The sequence below is a fragment of the Theropithecus gelada genome, chromosome 16, assembly GCF_003255815.1.
Source record: "Theropithecus gelada isolate Dixy chromosome 16, Tgel_1.0, whole genome shotgun sequence".
Lineage (NCBI taxonomy): Eukaryota > Metazoa > Chordata > Mammalia > Primates > Cercopithecidae > Theropithecus > Theropithecus gelada.
Window position 1 is genome coordinate 5,716,216 of NC_037684.1, and position 6,046 is coordinate 5,722,261.

Sequence of the window (6,046 nt, forward strand, 5' to 3'; positions counted from 1 at the left end):
TTCTCCTGTAACATGCTGCCTTCCTAAAGCAGTATTTAATGGACTTCTGTTTCTGGCAATGAAACAGACTGGGCGCTGTTTCCTGCTGAAAACATTAACAATGCTGGGTAAAATGTTCTCAGTCCTATAAAGGCGCCAAATGAGCTCCCAAAAGGGTTAAAAAACAGGTATAGGCCAAGAAAGAAGGGAAAGCAGGAACCCAGAGAGGATGTGAAAGCTGGCTTTCTCCCCGAGGAAATGTATCAAAGCCAAGTAAGTGATCGTGCGCTTCAACTCTTAATCCCCCACAGAGTGCATGAAAAGAGGACACAAACCCCAGCCCATCAGGCTGGAGATGAAACAGGAGAGCCCGCCTATAAAGCTGGGCCGCATCTCCAATATAAATAACGGCAGACTAGAAACAGACACATGTCCCACAAAAGAGCAAGGAAAATGGCCCATGTCAAACTTTGAAAGCATACGGGGGAGAAAAAAAAAGTGTTTACCCTTATGTAAACCACAAGCCAGATCTTATGTTTAAATTCACAGATACCAGGCAGAAACCCTCAAGCCAGTTAAGCAAGGCTTTACGGAGAAAAGGGAGTTAGCCATACGACTGCCTATGAGGGAGCATTGCAGGCAGGCAGCAGCAATAACCACCACAAAGGCCCAAAGGCAGGGTCATGCCTGGCTCGCCCCAGGAACACGAAAAAGCTGTGGAGTGTGGAGAGCCAAGCAGAGGTAAGACATGGAAGTCACATAAGTAAAAGACCACCCAGTTGTACAAGGCCTGGTGTGCCATCGTAAAAACGTGGACTCCTAAGAAATATGCAGCCACTGGACGAGTTTGAGCAAGGGAAGAAGATCTAACGAAGAACTTTCACACACTTCCTGTGGAAGTGCAAATTGGTGCAATCCTACATCATAAAAGGATCACCCTGGTTTCTCTGCTAAGAATACATGAATGGAAGCAGAAGACCAAATAGGAAGCTATTCCAGTGATCCAGGTGAAAATTAATAGTGGCTCTGGCAAGGATGATAGCAAGAAAAGGATGAGATTGTATTTGGATGTGTTGAAAGGCAAAAACAAATCGGTTCCCGACCCTGGATGTAAGGTATGAAAAATGGGGGTCCAGTCATGGTGGCCCACGCCTGTAATCCCAGTGTGTCCAGAATTGATTGCCGCAGGTGGGTTCTTGGTCTCGCTGACTTCAAGAATGAAGCCACAGACCCTCGCAGTGAGGGTCACAATTTTTTTGTTGTTTTTTATGAGACAGTCTCGCTCTGTCGCCCAGGCTGGAGTGCAGCGGCCGGATCTCAGCTCACTGCAAGCTCCGTCTCCCGGATTCACGCCATTCTCCTGCCTCAGCCTCCCCAGTAACTGGGACTACAGGCGCCCGCCACCACACCCGGCTAGTTTTTTGTATTGTTTAGTAGAGACGGGGTTTCACTGTGTTAGCCAGGATGGTCTCGATCTCCTGACCCCGTGATCCACCCGTCTCAGCCTCCCAAAGTGCTGGGATTACAGGTTTGAGCCACCGAGCCCGGCTGACGGTCACAGTTCTTAAAGACGGTGTGTCCAGAGTTTATTCCTTCAGACGTTCAGATGTATCCGGAGTTTCTTCCTTCTGGTGGGTTCATGATCTCAGGAGCAAAGCAGCTGACCTTGGCAGTGGGTGTTAACAGCTCTTAAAGGTGGCACGTCCAGAGTTATTTGTTCTTTCCGCTGGATTCGCGGTCTAGCTGACTTCAGGAGTGAAGGGCAGACCTTCGCAGTGAACGTCACAGCTCTCAAAGGTGGCACCTCCAGAGTTGTTTCTCCCTGTGGGTTCGTGGTCTCGCTCACTTCACGACTGAAGCTGCAGACCTCCACAGTGTTACAGCTCATAAAAATAGCACGGAGCCAACCAGTGAGCAGCAGCAACATTTAGCCTAAGAGGAAAACAACAAACCCACCACAACGCGGAAGAAGACCAAGTAGCTTGCCATTGCCGGCTTGGGTGGCCAGCTTTTATTCCTTTATTTGGCCCCGCCCACATCCTGCTGATAGGTCCATTTTACAGAGCACTGATTGGTCCGTTTTACAGAGTGCTGATTGGTCCATTTTTACAGAGTGCTGACTGGTTCGTTTACAAACCTTTAGCTAGACACAGAGTACTGATTGGTGTGTTTACAATCCTCTAGCTAGACAGAAAAGATCCCCAGGTCTGCACAAGACCCAGAAGCCCAGTTGGCTTCACCAGCATTTGGGGAGGTCGAGGCAGGAGGATCGCCTGAAGTCAGCAGTTCGAGACCAGCCTGACCAACATGGAAAAACCCCATCTCTACTAAAAATACAAAATTAGGCCGGGAGCGGTGGCTCTGCCTGTAATCCCAGCACTTTGGGAGGCCGAGGTGGGTGGATCAGGAGGTCAGGAGATGGAGACCATCCTGGCTAACATGGTGAAACCCCGTCTTTACTAAAAATACAAAAAAAAACTAGCCAGGCGTGGGGGCACACGCCTGTAGTCCCAGCTATTTGGGAGGCTGGGGCAGGAGAATGGCATGAACCCGGGAGGCAGAGCTTGCAGTGAGCCGAGATTATACCACTGCATGCCAGCCTGGGCGACAGAGCAGGACTCCATTTCAAAAAAAAAAAAAAATACAAAGTTAGCCAGGCATGGTGGCACATGCCAGTAATCCCAGCTACTTGAGAGGCTGAGACAGGAGAATCACTTGAACCCGGGAGGCAGAGGTTGCAGTGAGCTGAGATATCATACCATTGCACTCCAGCCTGGGAACAGTGCAAGACTCCATCTCAAAAAAAAAAAAAAAAAAAAAAGAAGAAGGTACATTTTAGACTTGCCGAATTTGAGGGGTTTTTTTTGTTTTTATTTTTGTTTTTGTTTTTTTTTTGAGACAGAGTATTACTCTGTTGCCCAGGCTGGAGTGCAGTGGCGCGATCTCAGCTCACTGCAACCTCTGTCCCCCAGGGTCAAGCAATTCTCCTGCCTCAGCTTCCCGAGTAGTAGGATTGCAGGCGCCTGCCACGACTGCACCTAGCTAATTTTTGTATTTTTAGTAGAGACAGGGTTTCACCATCTTGGCCAGTCTGGTCTTGAACTCCTGACCTCATGATCCACCCACCTCGGCCTCCCAAAGTGCTGGGATTACAGGTGTGAGCCACCACGCCTGGCCAAATTTGAGCTATTAAACATTCAAGGGGAAATGCCAAGTCAGCAGTTAGATATATGGAATTGACTGGGCCCAGTGGCATATGCCTGTAATCCCAGCATTTTGGGAGGCCAAACCAGGAGGATCATTCGAGCTCAGGAGTTCAAAACTAGTCTGGGCCACACGGCAAAACCCTGTCTCTACCAAAAAAACACACAAAAATTAGCTGGGCATACTGGCATGAGTCTGTAGTCCCAGCTACTCAGAGGCTGAGGAGGGAGGATTGCTTGAGCCTGAGAGGTCAAGGCTTCAGTGAGCTGTGATCATGCCACTGCTCTCCAGCCTGGGTGACACACTGAAACCCAGTCTCAAAAAAGAAAAATTATATATATATATATATATATATATATATGGAATTAAGGAGAGAATTCCAGGCTACGGGTGTAAATTTGGGAGATATTGGCATATGGATGGTATTTAAAGCCATGAGGCTGCAGGAGCTCACCAGCAGAGTGAATGTAGAGAAGAGTTAAAGGCCGAGCCCTGAAGCACAACCAACAGAGAGAAGTCAGAGAGAAGAGAAACCAGAATAGGGGGTGAAAAGGGGCAGCTGCTGTGGTTAAAGAAAAACCGAGAGACTGTGGGGCCCTGGAAGCCACACTGAGGGAACCGAGACAAGGAGGGGGTATGCAAGGCTGTTCAGTGAGCGCAAGCTAAGAACCTAGGCTTTGCTGGGCACGGTGGCTCACGACTGTAATCCCCGCACTTTGGGAGGCCAAGGCGGGTGGATCACCTGAGGTCAGGGGTTCAAGACCAACCTGGTTAACATGGTGAAACCCTGTTTCTACTAAGAAAAAAAAAAAAATGAGCCAGCCATGGTGGTGTGTGCCTGTGATCTCAGCTACTTGGGAGGCTGAGGCAGGAGAATCACTTGGAACTGGAAGTTCAGTGAGCCCAGGAGCCCAGATGGCACCACTGCACTCCAGCCTGAGCAACAGAGCGAGACTCCATCTCAAAAAAAAAAAGAAAAGAACCTAGGCTTTATCTCTGAATCAGAACTGAGCATCTTATTTAGCATACAGTAATAGACATCAAGTATCCAGTCTTGCGGTGGGAAAAGCAGACAAAATCCCAATAGCAGGCTGTCCTACAAAATACCTGACCAGCACTCCTCGAAACTGCCAAGGTGGTGGGTCAAACGAGACGATGACTGAGCCCTGACCGTTGGCAAGAGCAGTCTTGGTGGAATGGAAGAGGTGAGAGTTGGCCTCAAGTAAACTTAGAAAATTGCCAGCCACCAGATATTTTTTAATTTAAAAAAAAAAGAAAGAAAGAAATACCGTGTGTTGGCAAAGATGCGGAGCAACTGAAACTTTCACACACTTTTTTTTTTTTTTTTTTTTGAGACAAAATCTTTTTCTATGGCCCAGGCTGGAGTGCAGTGGCACAATTTCAGCTCACTGCAACCTCTGCCTCCCAGGTTCAAGCAACTGTCATGCCTCAGCCTCCCAAGTAGCTGGGATTACAGGTGCCCACCACCATGCCTGGATAATTTTTGTATCTTTAGTAGAGACAGGGTTTCATCATGTTGACCAGGCTGGTCCTGAACTCCTAGCCTCAAGTGATCTGCCTGCCTCAGCCTCCCAAAGTGTTGGGATTACAGGCGTAAGCCACTGCACCCAGCCCACACACTTTTTTTTTTCTTTTTTTTTTCTTTTTTTTTTCTTTGACAGAGTCTTGCTCTGTCACCCAGGCTGGAGTGCAATGGTGCTATCTCGGCTCACTGCAATCTCTGCTTCTCAGGTTCAAGTGATTCTCCTGCCACAGCCTCTAGAGTAGCTGGGATTACAGGCGCCCACCACCATGCCCAGCTAATTTTTGTATTTTTAGTAGAGACTGGGTTTCACCATGTTGATCAAGTTGATCTCGAACTCCTGACCTCGTGATCGGCCTGCCTCAGCCTCCCAAAGGGCTGGGATTACAGGCATGAACCACTGCACCCGGCTGCCCACACTTTTCTTGTGGGAGTGAAAATTGGTTCAATCTTAAGAGAACCCTTTGGCAGCATGTACTAAAACTGAACATGTTTATAATCTATGACCCAGCAATTCCCTTCCTAGGTATATTTCTAATAGCAGTCCATACATATGTTCACCAGAAGTCATGAACGAAAACATTCATAGCATTCTTCATAATAACCGCAAACTGGAAATAACCCATCAAAAATAGAGTAGTAAATGGTAATATACTCACATAATGATGTATTACCCTGCAATGAAAGTGAGTAAACTACTGCTCTCTGCAGTAATGTGGATAAATCTCACATTAGACAGTATCATATTGATGGGGGAGAAAAGAGGCAGGTTAATGGCTACAAACAGATAGTTAGGAAAAGGTGTAAGTTCTGTTGTTTGACAGCAAAGCAGAGTGACTATAGTTAACAACTATCTATTGTCTATTTCTTTTTTTTTTTTTTTTTGAGACAGGTTCTCACTCTGTCACCTAGCTGGAGTGCAGTGGCACCATCACAGCTCACTGCAGCCTCAACTTCCCAGCCTCAACCAATCCTCCCACCTCAGCCTCTTGAGTAGTTGGGACTACAGGCACACACAACCACGTGCAGCTATTTTTTTTTTTTTTTTGGTATATTTTTGTAGAGATGGGTTTTTGCCATGTTGTCCAGGCTGGCCTCGAACTCCTGACCTCCTGATCTCATATTAGGGAGTATAATATTGTCCTCTCTTCTAGCTACTTTGGAATATAACAATAGAGATCAGTTGTGGTGGCTCACACCTGTAATCCCAGCATTTCGGGAGGCCGAGGCAGGTGGATCACTTGAGCTCAGGAGTTTGAGACCAGCCTGGGCATCACGGTGAAAACCCGTCTCTACAAAAAATAAAAATAAATAAATAAA